Source organism: Acanthaster planci, linkage group LG11 (genome assembly GCF_054643075.1).
Source record: "Acanthaster planci isolate LZ-2023a linkage group LG11, COTS_SCS, whole genome shotgun sequence".
Taxonomy (NCBI): domain Eukaryota; kingdom Metazoa; phylum Echinodermata; class Asteroidea; order Valvatida; family Acanthasteridae; genus Acanthaster; species Acanthaster planci.
Genome location: NC_141787.1, coordinates 8,460,020 through 8,485,329, shown reverse-complemented (window position 1 = coordinate 8,485,329; position 25,310 = coordinate 8,460,020). Strand labels below are relative to the sequence as shown.

The 25,310-nt window shown below is 64.5% G+C and overlaps 6 pseudogenes; all 6 read left to right on the top strand.

Moving 5' to 3' along the window:
• LOC147797396 (large subunit ribosomal RNA) lies at positions 1-1,360 on the top strand (annotated as a pseudogene).
• Positions 1,361-4,243: 2,883 nt separating this feature from the next.
• On the top strand, positions 4,244-5,601 carry LOC147797395 (large subunit ribosomal RNA; annotated as a pseudogene).
• Positions 5,602-8,499: 2,898 nt separating this feature from the next.
• On the top strand, positions 8,500-9,858 carry LOC147797394 (large subunit ribosomal RNA; annotated as a pseudogene).
• A 2,897-nt stretch (positions 9,859-12,755) lies between these two features.
• LOC147797393 (large subunit ribosomal RNA) lies at positions 12,756-14,113 on the top strand (annotated as a pseudogene).
• A 3,465-nt stretch (positions 14,114-17,578) lies between these two features.
• On the top strand, positions 17,579-18,936 carry LOC147797392 (large subunit ribosomal RNA; annotated as a pseudogene).
• Positions 18,937-21,810: 2,874 nt separating this feature from the next.
• On the top strand, positions 21,811-23,168 carry LOC147797391 (large subunit ribosomal RNA; annotated as a pseudogene).
• Positions 23,169-25,310: the final 2,142 nt, after the last annotated feature.

Here is a 25,310-nt window from a genome sequence, read left to right as displayed (position 1 = left end):
TTCTTGCTAAGGGGCGGGATCCCTGGAATCGGCTGGTCCGGAGCTAGGGCGCTGGGCGAGCCCGGACCGGCCTGGGGCCCGCCTCGTGGACAGTCCTCGCTGCGGCCGCTTCGGCCGGCGCCCAGCAGCCGGCTCAGAACTGGTACGGACCAGGGGAATCCGACTGTCTAATGAAAAACAGAGCATCGCGACGTCTGCAGCCGGGGCGCTGACGCGATGTGATTTCTGCCCAGTGCTCTGAATGTCAAAGTGAAGAAATTCAGCGAAGTGCGGGTAAACGGCGGGAGTAACTATGACTCTTTTAAGGTAGCCAAATGCCTCGTCATCTAATTAATGACGCGCATGAATGGATTAACGAGATTCCCACTGTCCCTATCTATCTAGCGAAACCACAGCCAAGGGAACGGGCTTGGCAGAATCAGCTTGACTCTAGTCTGACCTTGTGAAGAGACACGGAGGGGTGTGGGATAGGTGGGAGGGGCCCCAAGCCCGACGCTGAAATGCCACTACTCTCGTGGTTTCTTTACTTAGCCGGTGAGGCGGGGAGCTGGCCCAGTCTTCTGGCGCTACGCGGCCGGCCGCCACCCGCTCCGGCGACAGCTTCAGTCGGGGGGTTTGACTGGGGCGGTACATCTGTCAAAGGGTAACGCAGGTGTCCTAAGGCGAGCTCAGCGAGGACGGAAACCTCGCGCGGAGCAAAAGGGCAAAAGCTCGTTTGAATCTGATTTTCAGCATGAATACAGACCGTGAAAGCGTGGCCTATCGATCCTTTTGAGCTTCGCAGTTTGAAGCGAGAGGTATCAGAAATGTTACCACAGTGATAACTGGGTAGTGGCAGCCAAGCGTTCATAGCGATGTTGCTGTTTGATCCTTCGATGTCGACTCTTCCTATCATTGCGAAGCGTTGGATTGTTCACCCACCAATGGGGAACGTGAGCTGGCTTTGGACCGCCGTGAGACAGGTAGTTTTACCCTACTGATGAGAGGTCGCCGTCACGGCAATCCTGCTCAGTACGAGAGGAACCGCAGATTCGGACCCCTGGTTCAGGTGCTCGGTCGACAGGCCGGTGGTGCGAGACTACCACCCGAGAGATTACGGCTAAACGCCTCTAAGTCGAAATCTCTGCCGGTGCGCGGCCCGCGTCAGCGCCCACCCGCTCTTGCCTGGAGGGGGGCCGGGCCGACTCCGCCCGCGGCCCCTGCCCGGGGGCCGGGAACTCCGGCGCAAGCCGAACCGCCGTCTCGAGAGGGACGCCAGATCACTTACAGACGACTTGGATATGGATTGGGGTGTCGTGCCCAGTAGAGCAGCCGCTTTGCTGTGATCTGCTAAAACTAAAGCTTTCGATCCGAGGGATTTGCCCGCGCCGCAGACGGGCCGATCCTGGCGGGCAGGGTCGGACGACGTCGCTGCTGCGGGAGCGGCTTCTGGGAGAGGGGTGGTGGGGTCCAGCAGCGGGGGGAGGAGGTCGAGCGCGGAGGGCCGGCCGGCGCCGCCCGGTGGCCCTCGGGCGGACCGGCCTTGGAGGAGGAGACCGGGGAGGACCAGCGGCGGGCCCGGCGGCACTCGGACTCGGCAGAGGAACTGACGGCAGAGTGAACGAGCGCTTCCCCTGTGGCCGAGGATTGGCTGCTGGGCTGCATGTCTGACACGGCCGCCCCAAACTGACTTGAAATCCACGTTTAATAGTGTACCCCGCAGGAGGGCTCTCGGGGAGTTGCCAAGTCGGTCCCAATGCCATCGTGCGATCAGCTGCTCGGCACGGATGAACCATGGCTTCCAGCCCAAGTGCGGCATCTGGCAGCGGGCGGCGTCGGTCCCGCCGTGGGTGCCGGACGGGGAGCGTTACGAGGGTGCCCGCAAAAGATTTCTTCCTCGGACTTCGTTGACCGCGAAAGGGCTCATCTCCAGTTATGCTTCGACTCGGGCGCAAAAACTGACTCGGCCCCACCGGCGAGAGCCGGGGATACGCTGCCGGGCCGCGAGGCTTATCCGGCCGCCCAAAACCTGATTTGAAATCCGAGGCCGAAGGTGCACCCCGCAGGAGGGCTCTAATGGGAGTGGCGCCACGTGCCAGCGGGCGGGTAGGGACCGGGGCCTCGGGCCCGAGGGCGGAGTCTCGCAGCTGGCGGCGCCGGTCCCGCTGTGGGTGTCGGACGGGCGGCGTTGCGTGGGCGCCCGCTGAAGATTTCTTCCCCGGACTTGGTGGTGCACGAAAGGTCGGATCTCCGGTTTCGACCCGACTCGGGCGCAAAAACCGACTCGTCCCCACTTGCAAACGCGTCGGCGAGGCACCCCGGCTCTCGAGAGAGTCTCTCGTCGGGGTATGTTGGGCCCGAAACGTGCGTATTTTAATGAGAGCGTTTTGAACCTTAACCCCCACTCCCTGGTTTGCCTTTTTATAGGGGGGAGGGTGTCTGCCCGGCGAATTACCGTCCTTGGGAAAAAAAACCCGCCGCAGCCGCACGCGGACCCTCTAAAGCCGTGCATTTCCGACATGCTTCCCCGGGCGAAAACGGCTCCATGCCGGCGGGTTGCGTTGTGCGGCGCGGTGAATCGCCTTTTTCGGAAAACCTGGTCCGAGAGGTTCGGATGTCCGGGGTTGCCCGCGGAGAGCGGGCCGGGCGCTTCAGGCATGGCGTCCATCGGCTCGCCGGCCCACCCAAGGCCTCTGAGAGGGCTTTGCCCGGGACAAGTTGGGCCCAAAACGTGCGTATTTCAATGAGAGCGTTTTGGACCGTAACCCCCACTATCTGGTTTGCCTATTTATAGGGGGAGGGTGGTCTGGAGCTCAGCTCCAGCTGCCAGAAATCAGTACAGCCATATATTGTCCATACAATACGGCAATTCCTGCAGGGTGGAGCCCAAGCCTCCGGAGCGATTCCCCCTGGGGTCTGGACAAGCCCCGCTCTGGAGCGGCTCAAGGAAAGTGGCTGCTCGCCGTCCCGCCGGGAAGCCCTCCGGGCGCTCCGTTAACGGCGTTTCTCTGCGCGGCCGGCCCGACCCTTCATGCCCAGAAGAGCGTCGGCCGGCCGGCCGGCCTTGCCCAGAGGTGTCGGAAAGGCCGCTTCCGGGCCGCGGCCGGCCCTGCCGGAGAGCCCCGGGACGGGAGGTGCGGAAAAAGTGGCAGCTCACCGCCCCGCCGGGAGGCCCCAGCGAGGACACTGGCTGCAGGCGGCAACAAGGGGAGTCCAAAGAGACTGGTAGGTTGCGGCGCAGGTTCCCCCCGCTCTCTGGCGAGGATGATACGGGAGATCTGCGGGCAAGGCAGGCAGGTAGGCGAGGGGCACCGGCCGGGCGGGTCGTTCCCCGGGGGAGGTCGGCGCTGAGTATCCGCCCCACAAACGAGCGCCGGTCGTGGCCCCAAACCGAACAAGAAAGACACAGGCGGCCTCGAGGGAGCGCGCCGGAAAGGAGGCCAGGCAGGCAGGCAGGCCGAGAAAGAAAAAGGGGAGGCCCGGACCCGGCCAACGGGGACCGAGTGCCGCCGGCCCCGTGGCAGATCTCCGAGTGGACCGCCGGAGAGGGAGCGGGCGCTCAGCGCCGAGAGAGAGAAGAGAGGGCCGCGGAGGGAAGCCCTCCTTCCTGGCAGCCGCCGAGGCGCCGGGCGGGCCCTGAGAGGCGAGAGAGAGAGTGAGAGGCCGAGGCTTATTGCGAACCCATCGACCTCAGGTCGGGCGAGAGGACCCGCCGGGTTGGGGCGCCGCATTTGGGGCCGACGCTCATCAGAGCCCAGAAAAGGCGTAGCTTAATACGGGCAGCAGGCCGGTGGCCATGGAAGTCGACTAGCCCTGAAAATGAATGGCACTGAGAGTGCCGCCCACACCTGGCCGTCGGGGCAGAGAGCGAGTGGGACCGCCGGCCGGTTGGTACGCCCCGACGAGTAGGAGGGCCGCCGCGGTGGGCGTCGAAGCGCCGGCTGCCAGGCCGCGTGGAGCCGCCGCGGGCGCAGATCTTGGTGGTAGTAGCAAATATTGGAGTGAGATCCTCGAGTGGCGGAGAAGGCTTGCATGCGATCAGCAGTTGTACATGGGTCAGTCGATCCTAAGCCCCAGGGAGGTTCCGCTCCCAGCGGAGGCGGGCGCCCCCCTCCTCGCGGGGCCGGGGCCTCGCCCCCGGGCGAAACGGAATCGGGTCAACATTCCCAAACCCGCAGGTGGAGCCCTCCGTCCTCCTTGGCGGTCCGATCTGCGAAGCAAGCGAGCCCCAGACGCCGGTCGGGGACCCGGGAAGAGTTTCCTTTTCTTGCTAAGGGGCGGGATCCCTGGAATCGGCTGGTCCGGAGCTAGGGCGCTGGGCGAGCCCGGACCGGCCTGGGGCCCGCCTCGTGGACAGTCCTCGCTGCGGCCGCTTCGGCCGGCGCCCGGCAGCCGGCTCAGAACTGGTACGGACCAGGGGAATCCGACTGTCTAATGAAAAACAGAGCATCGCGACGTCTGCAGCCGGGGCGCTGACGCGATGTGATTTCTGCCCAGTGCTCTGAATGTCAAAGTGAAGAAATTCAGCGAAGTGCGGGTAAACGGCGGGAGTAACTATGACTCTTTTAAGGTAGCCAAATGCCTCGTCATCTAATTAATGACGTGCATGAATGGATTAACGAGATTCCCACTGTCCCTATCTATCTAGCGAAACCACAGCCAAGGGAACGGGCTTGGCAGAATCAGCTTGACTCTAGTCTGACCTTGTGAAGAGACACGGAGGGGTGTGGGATAGGTGGGAGGGCCCCAGGCCCGACGCTGAAATGCCACTACTCTCGTGGTTTCTTTACTTAGCCGGTGAGGCGGGGAGCTGGCCCAGTCTTCCGGCGCTACGCGGCCGGCCGCCACCCGCTCCGGCGACAGCTTCAGTCGGGGGCTTTGACTGGGGCGGTACATCTGTCAAAGGGTAACGCAGGTGTCCTAAGGCGAGCTCAGCGAGGACGGAAACCTCGCGCGGAGCAAAAGGGCAAAAGCTCGTTTGAATCTGATTTTCAGCATGAATACAGACCGTGAAAGCGTGGCCTATCGATCCTTTTGAGCTTCGCAGTTTGAAGCGAGAGGTATCAGAAATGTTACCACAGTGATAACTGGGTAGTGGCAGCCAAGCGTTCATAGCGATGTTGCTGTTTGATCCTTCGATGTCGGCTCTTCCTATCATTGCGAAGCGTTGGATTGTTCACCCACCAATGGGGAACGTGAGCTGGCTTTGGACCGCCGTGAGACAGGTAGTTTTACCCTACTGATGAGAGGTCGCCGTCACGGCAATCCTGCTCAGTACGAGAGTAACCGCAGATTCGGACCCCTGGTTCAGGCGCTCGGTCGAGAGGCCGGTGGTGCGAGACTACCACCCGAGAGATTACGGCTAAAAGCCTCTAAGTCGAAATCTCTGCCGGTGCGCGGCCCCCGTCAGCGCCCACCCGCTCTTGCCTGGAGGGGGGCCGGGCCGACTCCGCCCGCGGCCCCTGCCCGGGGGCCGGGAACTCCGGCGCAAGCCGAACCGCCGTCTCGAGAGGGACGCCAGATCACTTACAGACGACTTGGGTATGGATTGGGGTGTCGTGCCCAGTAGAGCAGCCGCTTGCTGTGATCTGCTAAAACTAAAGCTTTCGAACCGAGGGATTTGCCCGCGCCGCAGACGGGCCGATCCTGGCGGGCAGGGTCGGACGACGTCGCTGCTGCGGGAGCGGCTTCTGGGAGAGGGGTGGTGGGGTCCAGCAGCGGGGGGAGGAGGTCGAGCGCGGAGGGCCGGCCGGCGCCGCCCGGTGGCCCTCGGGCGGACCGGCCTTGGAGGAGGAGACCGGGGAGGACCACCGGCGGGCCCGGCGGCACTCGGACTCGGCAGAGGACCTGACGGCAGAGTGAACGAGCGCTTCCCCTGTGGCTGAGGATTGGCTGCTGGGCTGCATGTCTGACACGGCCGCCCCAAACTGACTTGAAATCCACGTTTAATAGTGTACCCCGCAGGAGGGCTCTCGGGGAGTTGCCAAGTCGGTCCCAATGCCATCGTGCGATCAGCTGCTCGGCACGGATGAACCATGGCTTCCAGCCCAAGTGCGGCATCTGGCAGCGGGCGGCGTCGGTCCCGCCGTGGGTGCCGGACGGGGAGCGTTACGAGGGTGCCCGCAAAAGATTTCTTCCTCGGACTTCCTTGACCGCGAAAGGGCTCATCTCCAGTTACGCTTCGACTCGGGCGCAAAAACTGACTCGGCCCCACCGGCGAGAGCCGGGGATACGCTGCCGGGCCGCGAGGCTTATCCGGCAGCCCAAAACCTGATTTGAAATCCGGGGCCGGAGGTGCACCCCGCAGGAGGGCTCTAATGGGAGTGGCGCCACGTGCCAGCGGGCGGGTAGGGACCGGGGCCTCGGGCCCGAGGGCGGAGTCTCGCAGCGGGCGGCGCCGGTCCCGCTGTGGGTGTCGGACGGGCGGCGTTGCGTGGGCGCCCGCTGAAGATTTCTTCCCCGGACTTGGTGGTGCGCAAAAGGTCGGATCTCCGGTTTCGACCCGACTCGGGCGCAAAAACCGACTCGTCCCCACTTGCCAACGCGTCGGCGAGGCACCCCGGCTCTCGAGAGAGTCTCTCGTCGGGGTCTGTTGGGCCCGAAACGTTCGTATTTTAATGAGAGCGTTTTGAACCTTAACCCCCACTCCCTGGTTTGCCTTTTTATAGGGGGGAGGGTGTCTGCGCGGCGAATTACCGTCCTTGGGAAAAAACCCGCCACAGCCGCACGCGGACCCTCTAAAGCCGTGCATTTCCGACATGCTTCCCCGGGCGAAAACGGCTCCATGCCGGCGGGTTGCGTTGTGCGGCGCGGTGAATCGCCTTTTTCGGAAAACCTGGACCGAGAGGTTCGGATGTCCGGGGTTGCCCGCGGAGAGCGGGCCGGGCGCTTCAGGCATGGCGTCCATCGGCTCGCCGGCCCACCCAAGGCCTCTGAGAGGGCTTTGCCCCGGGACAGGTTGGGCCCAAAACGTGCGTATTTCAATGAGAGCGTTTTGGACCTTAACCCCCACTCCCTGGTTTGCCTATTTATAGGGGGAGGGTGGTCTGGAGCTCAGCTCCAGCTGCCAGAAATCAGTACAGCCATATATTGTCCATACAATACGGCAATTCCTGCAGGGTGGAACCCAAGCCTCCGGAGCGATTCCCCCTGGGGTCTGGACAAGCCCCGCTCCGGAGCGGCTCAAGGAAAGTGGCTGCTCGCCGTCCCGCCGGGAGGCCCTCCGGGCGCTCCGTTAACAGCGTTTCTCTGCGCGGCCGGCCTGACCCTTCATGCCCAGAAGAGCGTCGGCCGGCCGGCCCGCCCGGCCTTGCCCAGAGGTGTTGGAAAGGCCGCTCCCGGGCCGCGGCCGGCCCTGCCGGAGAGCCCCGGGACGGGAGGTGCGGAAAAAGTGGCAGCCCGCCGCCTCGCCGGGAGGCCCCAGCGAGGACACTGGCTGCAGGCGGCAACAAGGGGAGTCCAAAGAGACCGGTAGGTTGCGGCGCGGGTTTCCCCCGCTCTCTGGCGAGGATGATACGGGAGATCTGCGGGCAAGGCAGGCAGGTAGGCGAGGGGCACCGGCCGGGCGGGTCGTTCCCCGGGGGAGGTCGGCGCTGAGTATCCGCCCCACAAACGAGCGCCGGTTGTGCCCCCAAACCGAACAAGAAAGACACAGGCGGCCTCGAGGGAGCGCGCCGGAAAGGAGGCCAGGCAGGCAGGGCAGGCCGAGAAAGAAAAAGGGGAGGCCCGGACCCGGCCAACGGGGACCGAGTGCCGCCGGCCCCGTGGCAGATCTCCGAGTGGACCGCCGGAGAGGGAGCGGGCGCCCAGCGCCGAGAGAGAGAGAAGAGAGGGCTGCGGAGGGAAGCCCTCCTTCCTGGCAGCCGCCGAGGCGCCGGGCGGGCCCTGAGAGGCGAGAGAGAGAGTGAGAGGCCGAGGCCTATTGCGAACCCATCGACCTCAGGTCGGGCGAGAGGACCCGCCGGGTTGGGGCGCCGCATTTGGGGCCGACGCTCATCAGAGCCCAGAAAAGGCGTTGCTTAATACGGGCAGCAGGCCGGTGGCCATGGAAGTCGACTAGCCCTGAAAATGAATGGCACTGAGAGTGCCGCCCACACCTGGCCGTCGGGGCAGAGAGCGAGTGGGACCGCCGGCCGGTTGGTACGCCCCGACGAGTAGGAGGGCCGCCGCGGTGGGCGTCGAAGCGCCGGCCGCCAGGCCGCGTGGAGCCGCCGCGGGCGCAGATCTTGGTGGTAGTAGCAAATATTGGAGTGAGATCCTCGAGGGCCGAGTGGCGGAGAAGGCTTGCATGCGATCAGCAGTTGTACATGGGTCAGTCGATCCTAAGCCCCAGGGAGGTTCCGCTCCCAGCGGAGGCGGGCGCCCCCCACCTCGCGGGGCCGGGGCCTCGCCCCCTGGGCGAAACGGAATCGGGTCAATATTCCCAAACCCGCAGGCGGAGCCCTACGTCCTCCTTGGCGGTCCGATCTGCGAAGCAAGCGAGCCCCAGACGCCGGTCGGGGACCCGGGAAGAGTTTCCTTTTCTTGCTAAGGGGCGGGATCCCTGGAATCGGCTGGTCCGGAGCTAGGGCGCTGGGCGAGCCCGGACCGGCGTGGGGCCCGCCTCGTGGACAGTCCTCGCTGCGGCCGCTTCGGCCGGCGCCCGGCAGCCGGCTCAGAACTGGTACGGACCAGGGGAATCCGACTGTCTAATGAAAAACAGAGCATCGCCACGTCTGCAGCCGGGGCGCTGACGCGATGTGATTTCTGCCCAGTGCTCTGAATGTCAAAGTGAAGAAATTCAGCGAAGTGCGGGTAAACGGCGGGAGTAACTATGACTCTTTTAAGGTAGCCAAATGCCTTGTCATCTAATTAATGACGTGCATGAATGGATTAACGAGATTCCCACTGTCCCTATCTATCTAGCGAAACCACAGCCAAGGGAACGGGCTTGGCAGAATCAGCTTGACTCTAGTCTGACCTTGTGAAGAGACACGGAGGGGTGTGGGATAGGTGGGAGGGCCCCAGGCCCAACGCTGAAATGCCACTACTCTCGTGGTTTCTTTACTTAGCCGGTGAGGCGGGGAACTGGCCCAGTCTTCCGGCGCTACGCGGCCGGCCGCCACCCGCTCCGGCGACAGCTTCAGTCGGGGACTTTGACTGGGGCGGTACATCTGTCAAAGGGTAACGCAGGTGTCCTAAGGCGAGCTCAGCGAGGACGGAAACCTCGCGCGGAGCAAAAGGGCAAAAGCTCGTTTGAATCTGATTTTCAGCATGAATACAGACCGTGAAAGCGTGGCCTATCGATCCTTTTGAGCTTCGCAGTTTGAAGCGAGAGGTATCAGAAATGTTACCACAGTGATAACGGGGTAGTGGCAACCAAGCGTTCATAGCGATGTTGCTGTTTGATCCTTCGATGTCGGCTCTTCCTATCATTGCGAAGCGTTGGATTGTTCACCCACCAATGGGGAACGTGAGCTGGCTTTGGACCGCCGTGAGACAGGTAGTTTTACCCTACTGATGAGAGGTCGCCGTCACGGCAATCCTGCTCAGTACGAGAGGAACCGCAGATTCGGACCCCTGGTTCAGGCGCTCGGTCGAGAGGCCGGTGGTGCGAGACTACCACCCGAGAGATTACGGCTAAACGCCTCTAAGTCGAAATCTCTGCCGGTGCGCGGCCCGCGTCAGCGCCCACCCGCTCTTGCCTGGAGGGGGGCCGGGCCGACTCCGCCCGCGGCCCCTGCCCGGGGGCCGGGAACTCCGGCGCAAGCCGAACCGCCGTCTCGAGAGGGACGCCAGATCACTTGCAGACGACTTGGGTATGGATTGGGGTGTCGTGCCCAGTAGAGCAGCCGCTTTGCTGTGATCTGCTAAAACTAAAGCTTTCGAATCGAGGGATTTGCCCGCGCCGCAGACGGGCCGATCCTGGCGGGCCGGGTCGGACGACGTCGCTGCTGCGGGAGCGGCTTCTGGGAGAGGGGTGGTGGGGTCCAGCAGCGGGGGGAGGAGGTCGAGCGCGGAAAGCCGGCCGGCGCCGCCCGGTGGCCCTCGGGCGGACCGGCCTTGGAGGAGGAGACCAAGGAGTACCAGCGGCGTGCCCGGCGGCACTCGGACTCGGCAGAGGAACTGACGGCGGAGTAAACGAGCGCTTTCCCTGAGGCCGAGGATTGGCTGCTGGGCTGCATGTCTGACACGGCCGCCCCAAACTGACTTGAAATCCACGTTTAATAGTGTATCCCGCAGGAGGGCTCTCGGGGAGTTGCCAAGTCGGTCCCAATGCCATCGCGCGATCATCTGTTCGGCACGGAAAAACCATGGCTTCCAGCCCGAGTGCGGCATCTGGCAGCGGGCGGCGTCGGTCCCGCCGTGGGTGCCGGACGGGGAGCGTTACGTGGGTGCCCGCTAAAGATTTCTTCCTCGGACTTCCTTGACCGCGAAAGGGCTCATCTCCAGTTACGCTTCGACTCGGGCGCAAAAACTGACTCGGCCCCACCGGCGAGAGCCGGGGATACGCTGCCGGGCCGCGAGGCTTATCCGGCCGCCCAAAACCTGATTTGAAATCCGGGGCCGGAGGTGCACCCTGCAAGAGGGCTCTAATGGGAGTGGCGCCACGTGCCAGCGGGCAGGTAGGGACCGGGGCCTCGGGCCCAAGGGCGGAGTCTCGCAGCGGGCGGCGCCGGTCCCGCTGTGGGTGTCGGACGGGCGGCGTTGCGTGGGCGCCCACTGAAGATTTCTTCCCCGGACTTGGTGGTGCGCAAAAGGTCGGATCTCCGGTTTCGACCCGACTCGGGCGCAAAAACCGACTCGTCCCCACTTGCCAACGCGTCGGCGAGGCACCCCGGCTCTCGAGAGAGTCTCTCGTCGGGGTCTGTTGGGCCCGAAACGTGCTTATTTTAATGAGAGCGTTTTGAACCTTAACCCCCACACTCCCTGGTTTGCCTTTTTATAGGGGGGAGGGTGTCTCCGCGGCGAATTGCCGTCCTTGGGAAAAAAAACCCGCCGCAGCCGCACGCGGACCCTCTAAAGCCGTGCATTTCCGACACGCTTCCCCGGGCGAAAACGGCTCCATGCCGGCGGGTTGCGTGGTGCGGCGCGGTGAATCGCCTTTTTCGGAAAACCTGGTCCGAGAGGTTCGGATGTCCGGGGTTGCCCGCGGAGAGCGGGCCGGGCGCTTCAGGCATGGCGTCCATCGGCTCGCCGGCCCACCCAAGGCCTCTGAGAGGGCTTTGCCCCGGGACAGGTTGGGCCCAAAACGTGCGTATTTCAATGAGAGCGTTTTGGACCTTAACCCCCACTCCCTGGTTTGCCTATTTATAGGGGGAGGGTGGTCTGGAGCTCAGCTCCAGCTGCCAGAAATCAGTACAGCCATATATTGTCCATACAATACGGCAATTCCTGCAGGGTGGAGCCCAAGCCTCCGGAGCGATTCCCCCTGGGGTCTGGACAAGCCCCGCTCCGTAGCGGCTCAAGGAAAGTGGCTGCTCGCCGTCCCGCCGGGAGGCCCTCCGGGCGCTCCGTTAACGGCGTTTCTCTGCGTGGCCGGCCCGACCCTTCATGCCCAGAAGAGCGTCGGCCGGCCCGCCCGGCCTTGCCCAGAGGTGTCGGAAAGGCCGCTCCCGGGCCGCGGCCGGCCCTGCCGGAGAGCCCCGGGACGGGAGGTGCGGAAAAAGTGGCAGCCCGCCGCCCCGCCGGGAGGCCCCAGCGATGACACTGGCTGCAGGCGGCAACAAGGGGAGTCCAAAGAGACCGGTAGGTTGCGGCGCAGGTTTCCCCCGCTCTCTGGCGAGGATGATACGGGAGATCTGCGGGCAAGGCAGGCAGGTAGGCGAGGGGCACCGGCCGGGCGGGTCGTTCCCCGGGGGAGGTCGGCGCTGAGTATCCGCCCCACAAACGAGCGCCGGTCGTGGCCCCAAACCGAACAAGAAAGACACAGGCGGCCTCGAGGGAGCGCGCCGGAAAGGAGGCCAGGCAAGCAGGGCAGGCCGAGAAAGAAAAAGGGGAGGCCCGGACCCGGCCAACGGGGACCGAGTGCCGCCGGCCCCGTGGCAGATCTCCGAGTGGACCGCCGGAGAGGGAGCGGGCGCTCAGCGCCGAGAGAGAGAAGAGAGGGCCGCGGAGGGAAGCCCTCCTTCCTGGCAGCCGCCGAGGCGCCGGGCGGGCCCTGAGAGGCGAGAGAGAGAGTGAGAGGCCGAGGCCTATTGCGAACCCATCGACCTCAGGTCGGGCGAGAGGACCCGCCGGGTTGGGGCGCCGCATTTGGGGCCGACGCTCATCAGAGCCCAGAAAAGGCGTTGCTTAATACGGGCAGCAGGCCGGTGGCCATGGAAGTCGACTAGCCCTGAAAATGAATGGCACTGAGAGTGCCGCCCACACCTGGCCGTCGGGGCAGAGAGCGAGTGGGACCGCCGGCCGGTTGGTACGCCCCGACGAGTAGGAGGGCCGCCGCGGTGGGCGTCGAAGCGCCGGCCGCCAGGCCGCGTGGAGCCGCCGCGGGCGCAGATCTTGGTGGTAGTAGCAAATATTGGAGTGAGATCCTCGAGGGCCGAGTGGCGGAGAAGGCTTGCATGCGATCAGCAGTTGTACATGGGTCAGTCGATCCTAAGCCCCAGGGAGGTTCCGCTCCCAGCGGAGGCGGGCGCCCCCCTCCTCGCGGGGCCGGGGCCTCGCCCCCCCGGGCGAAACGGAATCGGGTCAATATTCCCAAACCCGCAGGTGGAGCCCTCCGTCCTCCTTGGCGGTCCGATCTGCGAAGCAAGCGAGCCCCAGACGCCGGTCGGGGACCCGGGAAGAGTTTCCTTTTCTTGCTAAGGGGCGGGATCCCTGGAATCGGCTGGTCCGGAGCTAGGGCGCTGGGCGAGCCCGGACCGGCGTGGGGCCCGCCTCGTGGACAGTCCTCGCTGCGGCCGCTTCGGCCGGCGCCCAGCAGCCGGCTCAGAACTGGTACGGACCAGGGGAATCCGACTGTCTAATGAAAAACAGAGCATCGCGAAGTCTGCAGCCGGGGCGCTGACGCGATGTGATTTCTGCCCAGTGCTCTGAATGTCAAAGTGAAGAAATTCAGCGAAGTGCAGGTAAACGGCGGGAGTAACTATGACTCTTTTAAGGTAGCCAAATGCCTCGTCATCTAATTAATGACGTGCATGAATGGATTAACGAGATTCCCACTGTCCCTATCTATCTAGCGAAACCACAGCCAAGGGAACGGGCTTGGCAGAATCAGCTTGACTCTAGTCTGACCTTGTGAAGAGACACGGAGGGGTGTGGGATAGGTGGGAGGGCCCCAGGCCCGACGCTGAAATGCCACTACTCTCGTGGTTTCTTTACTTAGCCGGTGAGGCGGGGAGCGGGCCCAGTCTTCCGGCGCTACGCGGCGGCGGCCACCCGCTCCGGCGACAGCTTCAGTCGGGGGGTTTGACTGGGGCGGTACATCTGTCAAAGGGTAACGCAGGTGTCCTAAGGCGAGCTCAGCGAGGACGGAAACCTCGCGCGGAGCAAAAGGGCAAAAGCTCGTTTGAATCTGATTTTTAGCATGAATACAGACCGTGAAAGCGTGGTCTATCGATCCTTTTGAGCTTCGCAGTTTGAAGCGAGAGGTATCAGAAATGTTACCACAGTGATAACTGGGTAGTTGCAGCCAAGCGTTCATAGCGATGTTGCTGTTTGATCCTTCGATGTCGGCTCTTCCTATCATTGCGAAGCGTTGGATTGTTCACCCACCAATGGGGAACGTGAGCTGGCTTTGGACCGCCGTGAGACAGGTAGTTTTACCCTACTGATGAGAGGTCGCCGTCACGGCAATCCTGCTCAGTACGAGAGGAACCGCAGATTCGGACCCCTGGTTCAGGCGCTCGGTCGAGAGGCCGGTGGTGCGAGACTACCACCCGAGAGATTATGGCTAAACGCCTCTAAGTCGAAATCTCTGCCGGTGCGCGGCCCGCGTCAGCGCCCACCCGCTCTTGCCTGGAGGGGGGCCGGGCCGACTCCGCCCGCGGCCCCTGCCCGGGGGCCGGGAACTCCGGCGCAAGCCGAACCGCCGTCTCGAGAGGGACGCCAGATCACTTGCAGACGACTTGGGTATGGATTGGGGTGTCGTGCCCAGTAGAGCAGCCGCTTTGCTGTGATCTGCTAAAACTAAAGCTTTCGATCTGAGGGATTTGCGCGCGCCGCAGACGGGCCGATCCTGGCAGGCCGGGTAGGACGACGTCGCTGCTTCGGGAGCGACTTCTGGGAGAGGCGTGGTGGGGTCCAGCAGCGGGGGGAGGAGGTCGAGCGCGGAGGGCCGGCCGGCGCCGCCCGGTGGCCCTCGGGCGGACCGGCCTTGGAGGAGGAGACCGGGGAGTACCAGCGGCGTGCCCGGCGGCACTCGGACTCGGCAGAGGAACTGACGGCGGAGTAAACGAGCGCTTTCCCTGAGGCCGAGGATTGGCTGCTGGGCTGCATGTCTGACACGGCCGCCCCAAACTGACTTGAAATCCACGTTTAATAGTGTGTCCCGCAGGAGGGCTCTCGGGGAGTTGCCAATGCCATCGCGCGATCAGCTGTTCGGCACGGAAAAACCATGGCTTCCAGCCCGAGTGCGGCATCTGGCAGCGGGCGGCGTCGGTCCCGCCGTGGGTGCCGGACGGGGAGCGTTACGTGGGTGCCCGCTAAAGATTTCTTCCTCAGACTTCCTTGACCGCGAAAGGGCTCATCTCCAGTTACGCTTCGACTCGGGCGCAAAAACTGACTCGGCCCCACCGGCGAGAGCCGGGGATACGCTGCCGGGCCGCGAGGCTTATCCGGCCGCCCAAAACCTGATTTGAAATCCGGGGCCGGAGGTGCACCCTCCAGGAGGGCTCTAATGGGAGTGGCGCCACGTGCCAGCGGGCGGGTAGGGACCGGGGCCTCGGGCCCAAGGGCGGAGTCTCGCAGCGGGCGGCGCCGGTCCCGCTGTGGGTGTTGGACGGGCGGCGTTGCGTGGGCGCCCGCTGAAGATTTCTTCCCCGGACTTGGTGGTGCGCGAAAGGTCGGCTCTCCGGTTTCAACCCGACTCGGGCGCAAAAACCGATTCGTCCCCATTTGCAAACGCGTCGGCGAGGCACCCCGGCTCTCGAGAGCGTCTCTCGTCGGGGTCTGTTGGGCCCGAAACGTGCGTATTTTAATGAGAGCGTTTTGAACCTTAACCCCCACTCCCTGGTTTGCCTTTTTAAAGGGGGGAGGGTGTCTGCGCGGCGAATTACCGTCCTGGGGAAAAAAACCCGCCGCAGCCGCACGCGGACCCTCTAAAGCCGTGCATTTCCGACATGCTTCCCCGGGCGAAAACGGCTCCATGCCGGCGGGTTGCGTTGTGCGGCGCGGTGAATCGCCTTTTTCGGAAAACCTGGTCCGAGAGGTTCGGATGTCCGGGGTTGCCCGCGGAGAGCGGGCCGGGCGCTTCAGGCATGGCGTCCATCGGCTCGCCGGCCCACCCAAGGCCTCTGAGAGGGCTTTGCCCCGGGACAGGTGGGGCCCAAATGGTGCGTATTTCAATGAGAGCGTTTTGGACCTTAACCCCCACTCCCTGGTTTGCCTATTTATAGGGGGAGGGTGGTCTGGAGCTCAGCTCCAGCTGCCAGAAATCAGTACAGCCATATATTGTCCATACAATACGGCAATTCCTGCAGGGTGAACCCAAGCCTCCGGAGCGATTCCCCCTGGGGTCTGGACAAGCCCCGCTCCGGAGCAGCTCAAGGAAAGTGGCTGCTCGCCGTCCCGCCGGGAGGCCCTCCGGGCGCTCCGTTAACGGCGTTTCTCTGCGCGGCCGGCCTGACCCTTCATGCCCAGAAGAGCGTCGGCCGGCCCGCCCGGCCTTGCCCAGAGGTGTCGGAAAGGCCGCTCCCGGGCCGCGGCCGGCCCTGCCGGAGAGCCCCGGGACGGGAGGTGCGGAAAAAGTGGCTGCCAGCCGCCCCGCCGGGAGGCCCCAGCGAGGACACTGGCTGCAGGCGGCAACAAGGGGAGTCCAAAGAGACCGGTAGGTTGCGGCGCAGGTTTCCCCCGCTCTCTGGCGAGGATGATACGGGAGATCTGCGGGCAAGGCAGGCAGGTAGGCGAGGGGCACCGGCCGGGCGGGTCGTTCCCCGGGGGAGGTCGGCGCTGAGTATCCGCCCCACAAACGAGCGCCGGTCGTGGCCCCAAACCGAACAAGAAAGACACAGGCGGCCTCGAGGGAGCGCGCCGGAAAGGAGGCCAGGCAAGCAGGGCAGGCCGAGAAAGAAAAAGGGGAGGCCCGGACCCGGCCAACGGGGACCGAGTGCCGCCGGCCCCGTGGCAGGTCTCCGAGTGGACCGCTGGAGAGGGAGCGGGCGCTCAGCGCCGAATGAGAGAAGAGAGGGCCGCGGAGGGAAGCCCTCCTTCCTGGCAGCCGCCGAGGCGCCGGGCGGGCCCTGAGAGGCGAGAGAGAGAGTGAGAGGCCGAGGCCTATTGCGAACCCATCGACCTCAGGTCGGGCGAGAGGACCCGCCGGGTTGGGGCGCCGCATTTGGGGCCGACGCTCATCAGAGCCCAGAAAAGGCGTAGCTTAATACGGGCAGCAGGCCGGTGGCCATGGAAGTCGACTAGCCCTGAAAATGAATGGCACTGAGAGTGCCGCCCACACCTGGCCGTCGGGGCAGAGAGCGAGTGGGACCGCCGGCCGGTTGGTACGCCCCGACGAGTAGGAGGGCTGCCGCGGTGGGCGTCGAAGCGCCGGCCGCCAGGCCGCGTGGAGCCGCCGCGGGCGCAGATCTTGGTGGTAGTAGCAAATATTGGAGTGAGATCCTCGAGGGCCGAGTGGCGGAGAAGGCTTGCATGCGATCAGCAGTTGTACATGGGTCAGTCGATCCTAAGCCCCAGGGAGGTTCCGCTCCGTGGCAGATCTCCGAGTGGACCGCCGGAGAGGGAGCGGGCGCCCAGCGCCGAGAGAGAGAGAAGAGAGGGCCGCGGAGGGAAGCCCTCCTTCCTGGCAGCCGCCGAGGCGCCGTGCGGGCCCTGAGAGGCGAGAGAGAGAGTGAGAGGCCGAGGCCTATTGCGAACCCATCGACCTCAGGTCGGGCGAGAGGACCCGCCGGGTTGGGGCGCCGCATTTGGGGCCGACGCTCATCAGAGCCCAGAAAAGGCGTAGCTTAATACGGGCAGCAGGCCGGTGGCCATGGAAGTCGACTAGCCCTGAAAATGAATGGCACTGAGAGTGCCGCCCACACCTGGCCGTCGGGGCAGAGAGCGAGTGGGACCGCCGGCCGGTTGGTACGCCCCGACGAGTAGGAGGGCCGCCGCGGGGCGCGTCGAAGCGCCGGCCGCCAGGCCGCGTGGAGCCGCCGCGGGCGCAGATCTTGGTGGTAGTAGCAAATATTGGAGTGAGATGCTCGAGGGCCGAGTGGCGGAGAAGGCTTGCATGCGATCAGCAGTTGTACATGGGTCAGTCGATCCTAAGCCCCAGGGAGGTTCCGCTCCCAGCGGAGGCGGGCGCCCCCCCTCCTCGCGGGGCCGGGGCCTCGCCCCCCGGGCGAAACGGAATCGGGTCAATATTCCCAAACCCGCAGGCGGAGCCCTACGTCCTCCTTGGTGGTCCGATCTGCGAAGCAAGCGAGCCCCAGACGCCGGTCGGGGACCCGGGAAGAGTTTCCTTTTCTTGCTAAGGGGCGGGATCCCTGGAATCGGCTGGTCCGGAGCTAGGGCGCTGGGCGAGCCCGGACCGGCGTGGGGCCCGCCTCGTGGACAGTCCTCGATGCGGCCGCTTCGGCCGGCGCCCAGCAGCCGGCTCAGAACTGGTACGGACCAGGGGAATCCGACTGTCTAATGAAAAACAGAGCATCGCGACGTCTGCAGCCGGGGCGCTGACGCGATGTGATTTCTGCCCAGTGCTCTGAATGTCAAAGTGAAGAAATTCAGCGAAGTGCGGGTAAACGGCGGGAGTAACTATGACTCTTTTAAGGTAGCCAAATGCCTCGTCATCTAATTAATGACGTGCATGAATGGATTAACGAGATTCCCACTGTCCCTATCTATCTAGCGAAACCACAGCCAAGGGAACGGGCTTGGCAGAATCAGCTTGACTCTAGTCTGACCTTGTGAAGAGACACGGAGGGGTGTGGGATAGGTGGGAGGGCCCCAGGCCCGACGCTGAAATGCCACTACTCTCGTGGTTTCTTTACTTAGCCGGTGAGGCGGGGAGCTGGCCCAGTCTTCCGGCGCTACGCGGCCGGCCGCCACCCGCTCCGGCGACAGCTTCAGTCGGGGACTTTGACTGGGGCGGTACATCTGTCAAAGGGTAACGCAGGTGTCCTAAGGCGAGCTCAGCGAGGACGGAAACCTCGCGCGGAGCAAAAGGGCAAAAGCTCGTTTGAATCTGATTTTCAGCATGAATACAGACCGGGAAAGCGTGGCCTATCGATCCTTTTGAGCTTCGCAGTTTGAAGCGAGAGGTATCAGAAATGTTACCACAGTGATAACTGGGTAGTGGCAGCCAAGCGTTCATAGCGATGTTGCTGTTTGATCCTTCGATGTCGGCTCTTCCTATCATTGCGAAGCGTTGGATTGTTCACCCACCAATGGGGAACGTGAGCTGGCTTTGGACCGCCGTGAGACAGGTAGTTTTACCCTACTGATGAGAGGTCGCCGTCACAGCAATCCTGCTCAGTACGAGAGTAACCGCAGATTCGGACCCCTGGTTCAGGCGCTCGGTCGAGAGGCCGGTGGTGCGAGACTACCACCCGAGAGATTACGGCTAAACGCCTCTAAGTCGAAATCTCTGCCGGTGCGCGGCCCGCGTCAGCGCCCACCCGCTCTTGCCTGGAGGGGGGCCGGGCCGACTCCGCCCGCGGCCCCTGCCCGGGGGCCGGGAACTCCGGCGCAAGCCGAACCGCCGTCTCGAGAGGGACGCCAGATCACTTACAGACGACTTGGGTATGGATTGGGGTGTCGTGCCCAGTAGAGCAGCCGCTTGCTGTGATCTGCTAAAACTAAAGCTTTCGATCCGAGGGATTTGCCCGCGCCGCAGACGGGCCGATCCTGGCGGGCCGGGTCGGACGACGTCGCTGCTGCGGGAGCGGCTTCTGGGAGAGGGGTGGTGGGGTCCAGCAGCGGGGAGAGGAGGTCGAGCGCGGAAAGCCGGCCGGCGCCGCCCGGTGGCCCTCGGGCGGACCGGCCTTGGAGGAGGAGACCAGGGAGTACCAGCGGCGGGCCCGGCGGCACTCGGACTCGGCAGAGGAACTGACGGCGGAGTAAACGAGCGCTTTCCCTGAGGCCGAGGATTGGCTGCTGGGCTGCATGTCTGACACGGCCGCCCCAAACTGACTTGAAATCCACGTTTAATAGTGTATCCCGCAGGAGGGCTCTCGGGGAGTTGCCAAGTCGGTCCCAATGCCATCGCGCGATCAGCTGTTCGGCACGGAAAAACCATGGCTTCCAGCCCCAGTGCGGCATCTGGCAGCGGGCGGCGTCGGTCCCGCCGTGGGTGCCGGACGGGGAGCGTTACGTGGGTGCCCGCTAAAGATTTCTTCCTCGGACTTCCTTGACCGCGAAAGGGCTCATCTCCAGTTACGCTTCGACTCGGGCGCAAAAACTGACTCGGCCCCACCGGCGAGAGCCGGGGATACGCTGCCGGGCCGCGAGGCTTATCCGGCCGCCCAAAACCTGATTTGAAATCAGGGGCCGGAGGTGCACCCTGCAAGAGGGCTCTAATGGGAGTGGCGCCACGTGCCAGCGGGCGGGTAGGGACCGGGGCCTCGGGCCCAAGGGCGGAGTCTCGCAGCGGGCGGCGCCGGTCCCGCTGTGGGTGTCGGACGGGCGGCGTTGCGTGGGCGCCCACTGAAGATTTCTTCCCCGGACTTGGTGGTGCGCGAAAGGTCGGATCTCCGGTTTCGACCCGACTCGGGCGCAAAAACCGACTCGTCCCCACTTGCCAACGCGTCGGCGAGGCACCCCGGCTCTCGAGAGAGTCTCTCGTCGGGGTCTGTTGGGCCCGAAACGTGCTTATTTTAATGAGAGGGTTTTGAACCTTAACCCCCACTCCCTGGTTTGCCTTTTTATAGGGGGGAGGGTGTCTCCGCGGCGAATTGCCGTCCTTGGGAAAAAAAAAACCCGCCGCAGCCGCACGCGGACCCTCTAAAGCCGTGCATTTCCGACACGCTTCCCCGGGCGAAAACGGCTCCATGCCGGCGGGTTGCGTTGTGCGGCGCGGTGAATCGCCTTTTTCGGAAAACCTGGTCCGAGAGGTTCGGATGTCCGGGGTTGCCCGCGGAGAGCGGGCCGGGCGCTTCAGGCATGGCGTCCATCGGCTCGCCGGCCCACCCAAGGCCTCTGAGAAGGCTTTGCCCCGGGACAGGTTGGGCCCAAAACGTGCGTATTTCAATGAGAGCGTTTTGGACCTTAACCCCCACTCCCTGGTTTGCCTATTTATAGGGGGAGGGTGGTCTGGAGCTCAGCTCCAGCTGCCAGAAATCAGTACAGCCATATATTGTCCATACAATACGGCAATTCCTGCAGGGTGGAGCCCAAGCCTCCGGAGCGATTCCCCCTGGGGTCTGGACAAGCCCCGCTCCGTAGCGGCTCAAGGAAAGTGGCTGCTCGCCGTCCCGCCGGGAGGCCCTCCGGGCGCTCCGTTAACGGCGTTTCTCTGCGCGGCCAGCCCGACCCTTCATGCCCAGAAGAGCGTCGGCCGGCCCGCCCGGCCTTGCCCAGAGGTGTCGGAAAGGCCGCTCCCGGGCCGCGGCCGGCCCTGCCGGAGAGCCCCGGGACGGGAGGTGCGGAAAAAGTGGCAGCCCGCCGCCCCGCCGGGAGGCCCCAGCGATGACACTGGCTGCAGGCGGCAACAAGGGGAGTCCAATCTCTGGCGCGGATGATACGGGAGATCTGCGGGCAAGGCAGGCAGGTAGGCGAGGGGCACCGGCCGGGCGGGTCGTTCCCCGGGGGAGGTCGGCGCTGAGTATCCGCCCCCAAAAACGAGCGCCGGTCGTGCCCCCAAACCGAACAAGAAAGACACAGGCGGCCTCGAGGGAGCGCGCCGGAAAGGAGGCCCAGGCAAGCAGGGCAGGCCGAGAAAGAAAAAGGGGAGCGCCCGGACCCCGGCCAACGGGGGACCGAGTGCCGCCGGCCCCCGTGGCAGATCTCCGAGTGGACCGCCGGGAGAGGGGCGGGCGCCCAGCGCCAAGAGAGAGAAGAGAGGGCCCGCGGAGGGAAGCCCTCCTTCCTGGCAGCCGCCGAGGCGCCGGGCGGGGCCCTGAGAGGCGAGAGAGAGAGTGAGAGGCCGAGGCCTATTGCGAACCCATCGACCCTCAGGTCGGCGAGAGGACCCGCCGGGTTGGGGCGCCGCATTTGGGGCCGACGCTCATCAGAGCCCAGAAAAGGCGTTGCTTAATACGGGCAGCAGGCCGGTGGCCATGGAAGTCGACTAGCCCCTGAAAAAGAATGGCACTGAGAGTGCCGCCCACACCTGGCCGTCGGGGCAGAGAGCGAGTGGGACCGCCGGCCGGTTGGTACGCCCCGACGAGTAGGAGGGCCGCCGCGGTGGGCGTCGAAGCGCCGGCCGCCAGGCCGCGTGGAGCCGCCGCGGGCGCAGAGCTTGGTGGTAGTAGCAAATATTGGAGTGAGATGCTCGAGGGCCGAGTGGCGGAGAAGGCTTGCATGCGATCAGCAGTTGTACATGGGTCAGTCGATCCTAAGCCCCAGGGAGGTTCCGCTCCCAGCGGAGGCGGGCGCCCCCCTCCTCGCGGGGCCGGGGCCTCGCCCCCCCGGGCGAAACGGAATCGGGTCAATATTCCCAAACCCGCAGGCGGAGCCCCCCGTCCTCCTTGGCGGTCCGATCTGCGAAGCAGGCGAACCCCAGACGCCGGTCGGGGACCCGGGAAGAGTTTCCTTTTCTTGCTAAGGGGCGGGATCCCTGGAATCGGCTGGTCCGGAGCTAGGGCGCTGGGCGAGCCCGGACCGGCCTGGGGCCCGCCTCGTGGACAGTCCTCGCTGCGGCCGCTTCGGCCGGCGCCCGGCAGCCGGCTCAGAACTGGTACGGACCAGGGGAATCCGATTGTCTAATGAAAAACAGAGCATCGCGAAGTCTGCAGCCGGGGCGCTGACGCGATGTGATTTCTGCCCAGTGCTCTGAATGTCAAAGTGAAGAAATTCAGCGAAGTGCGGGTAAACGGCGGGAGTAACTATGACTCTCTTAAGGTAGCCAAATGCCTCGTCATCTAATTAATGACGCGCATGAATGGATTTAACGAGATTCCCACTGTCCCCTATCTATCTAGCGAAACCACAGCCAAGGGAACGGGCTTGGCAGAATCAGCTTGACTCTAGTCTGACCTTGTGAAGAGACACGGAGGGGTGTGGGATAGGTGGGAGGGCCCTAGGCCCGACGCTGAAATGCCACTACTCTCGTGGTTTCTTTACTTAGCCGGTGAGGCGGGGAGCGGGCCCAGTCTTCCGGCGCTACGCGGCCGGCCGCCACCCGCTCCGGCGACAGCTTCAGTCGGGGACTTTAACTGGGCGGTACATCTGTCAAAGGGTAACGCAGGTGTCCTAAGGCGAGCTCAGCGAGGACGGAATCCTCGCGCGGAGCAAAAGGGCAAAAGCTCGTTTGAATCTGATTTTCAGCATGAATACAGACCGTGAAAGCGTGGCCTATCGATCCTTTTGAGCTTCGCAGTTTGAAGCGAGAGGTATCAGAAATGTTACCACAGTGATAACTGGGTAGTGGCAGCCAAGCGTTCATAGCGATGTTGCTGTTTGATCCTTCGATGTCGGCTCTTCCTATCATTGCGAAGCGTTGGATTGTTCACCCACCAATGGGGAACGTGAGCTGGCTTTGGACCGCCGTGAGACAGGTAGTTTTACCCTACTGATGAGAGGTCGCCGTCACGGCAATCCTGCTCAGTACGAGAGGAACCGCAGATTCGGACCCCTGGTTCAGGCGCTCGGTCGAGAGGCCGGTGGTGCGAGACTACCACCCGAGAGATTACGGCTAAACGCCTCTAAGTCGAAATCTCTGCCGGTGCGCGGCCTGCGTCAGCGCCCCCCCGCTCTTGCCTGGAGGGGGGGCCGGGCCGACTCCGCCCGCGGCCCCTGCCCGGGGGCCGGGAACTCCGGCGCAAGCCGAACCGCCGTCTCGAGAGGGACGCCAGATCACTTACAGACGACTTGGGTATGGATTGGGGTGTCGTGCCCAGTAGAGCAGCCGCTTGGCTGTGATCTGCTAAAACTAAAGCTTTCGATCCGAGGGATTTGCCCGCGCCGCAGACGGGCCGATCCTGGCGGGCCGGGTCGGACGACGTCGCTGCTGCGGGAGCGGCTTCTGGGAGAGGGGTGGTGGGGTCCAGCAGCGGGGGGAGGAGGTCGAGCGCGGAGGGCCGGCCGGCGCCGCCCGGTGGCCCTCGGGCGGACCGGCCTTGGAGGAGGAGACCCGGGGCGTACCAGCGGCGGGCCCGGCGGCACTCGGACTCGGCAGAGGAACTGACGGCGGAGTAAACGAGCGCTTTCCCTGAGGCCGAGGATTGGCTGCTGGGCTGCATGTCTGACACGGCCGCCCCAAACTGACTTGAAATCCACGTTTAATAGTGTATCCCGCAGGAGGGCTCTCGGGGAGTTGCCAAGTCGGTCCCAATGCCATCGCGCGATCAGCTGTTCGGCACGGAAAAACCACGGCTTCCAGCCCAAGCGCGGCATCTGGCCAGCGGGCGGCGTCGGTCCGCCGTGGGTGCCGGACGGGGGAGCGTTACGTGGGTGCCCGCTAAAGAGTTTCTTCCTCGGACTTCGTTGACCGCGAAAGGGCTCATCTCCAGTTACGCTTCGACTCGGGCGCAAAAACTGACTCGGCCCCACCGGCGAGAGCCGGGGATACGCTGCCGGGCCGCGAGGCTTATCCGGCCGCCCAAAACCTGATTTGAAATCAGGGGCCGGAGGTGCACCCTGCAAGAGGGCTCTAATGGGAGTGGCGCCACGTGCCAGCGGGCGGGTAGGGACCGGGGCCTCGGGCCCAAGGGCGGAGTTTCGCAGCGGGCGGCGCCGGTCCCGCTGTGGGTTGTCGGACGGGCGGCGTTGCGTGGGCGCCCACTGAAGATTTCTTCCCCGGACTTGGTGGTGCGCGAAAGGTCGGATCTCCGGTTTCGACCCCGACTCGGGCGCAAAAACCGACTCGTCCCCACTTGCCAACGCGTCGGCGAGGCACCCCGGCTCTCGAGAGAGTCTCTCGTCGGGGTCTGTTGGGCCCGAAACGTGCTTATTTTTAATGAGAGCGTTTTGAACCTTAACCCCCACTCCCTGGTTTGCCTTTTTATAGGGGGGAGGGTGTCTCCGCGGCGAATTGCCGTCCTTGGGGAAAAAAAAACCCCGCCGCAGGCCGCACGCGGACCCTCTAAAAGCCGTGCATTTCCGACACGCTTCCGCCGGCGAAAACGGCTCCATGCCGGCGGGTTGCGTTGTGCGGCGCGGTGAATCGCCTTTTTCGGAAAACCTGGTCCGAGAGGTTCGGATGTCCGGGGTTGCCCGCGGAGAGCGGGCCCGGGCGCTTCAGGCATGGCGTCCATCGGCTCGCCGGCCCACCCCAAGGCCTCTGAGAGGGCTTTGCCCCGGGACAGGTTGGGCCCAAAACGTGCGTATTTCAATGAGAGCGTTTTGGACCTTAACCCCCACTCCCTGGTTTGCCTATTTATAGGGGGAGGGTGGTCTGGAGCTCAGCTCCAGCTGCCAGAAATCAGTACAGCCATATATTGTCCATACAATACGGCAATTCCTGCAGGGTGGAGCCCAAGCCTCCGGAGCGATTCCCCCTGGGGTCTGGACAAGCCCCGCTCCGAAGCGGCTCAAGGAAAGTGGCCGGCCCGACCCTTCATGCCCAGAAGAGCGTCGGCCGCCCCGCCCGGCCTTGCCCAGAGGTGTCGGAAAGGCCGCTCCCGGGCCGCGGCCGGCCCTGCCGGAGAGCCCCGGGACGGGAGGTGCGGAAAAAGTGGCAGCCCGCCGCCTCGCCGGGAGGCCTTAGCGAGGACACTGGCTGCAGGCGGCAACAAGGGGAGTCCAAAGAGACCGGTAGGTTGCGGCGCGGGTTTCCCCCGCTCTCTGGCAAGGATGATACGGGAGATCTGCGGGCAAGGCAGGCAGGTAGGCGAGGGGCACCGGCCGGGCGGGTCGTTCCCCGAGGGAGGTCGGCGCTGAGTATCCGCCCCACAAATGAGCGCCGGTCGTGCCCCCAAACCGAACAAGAAAGACACAGGCGGCCTCGAGGGAGCGCGCCGGAAAGGAGACCAGGCAGGCAGGGCAGGCCGAGAAAGAAAAAGGGGAGGCCCGGACCCGGCCAACGGGGACCGAGTGCCGCCGGCCCCGTGGCAGATCTCCGAGTGGACCGCCGGAGAGGGAGCGGGCGCCCAGCGCCG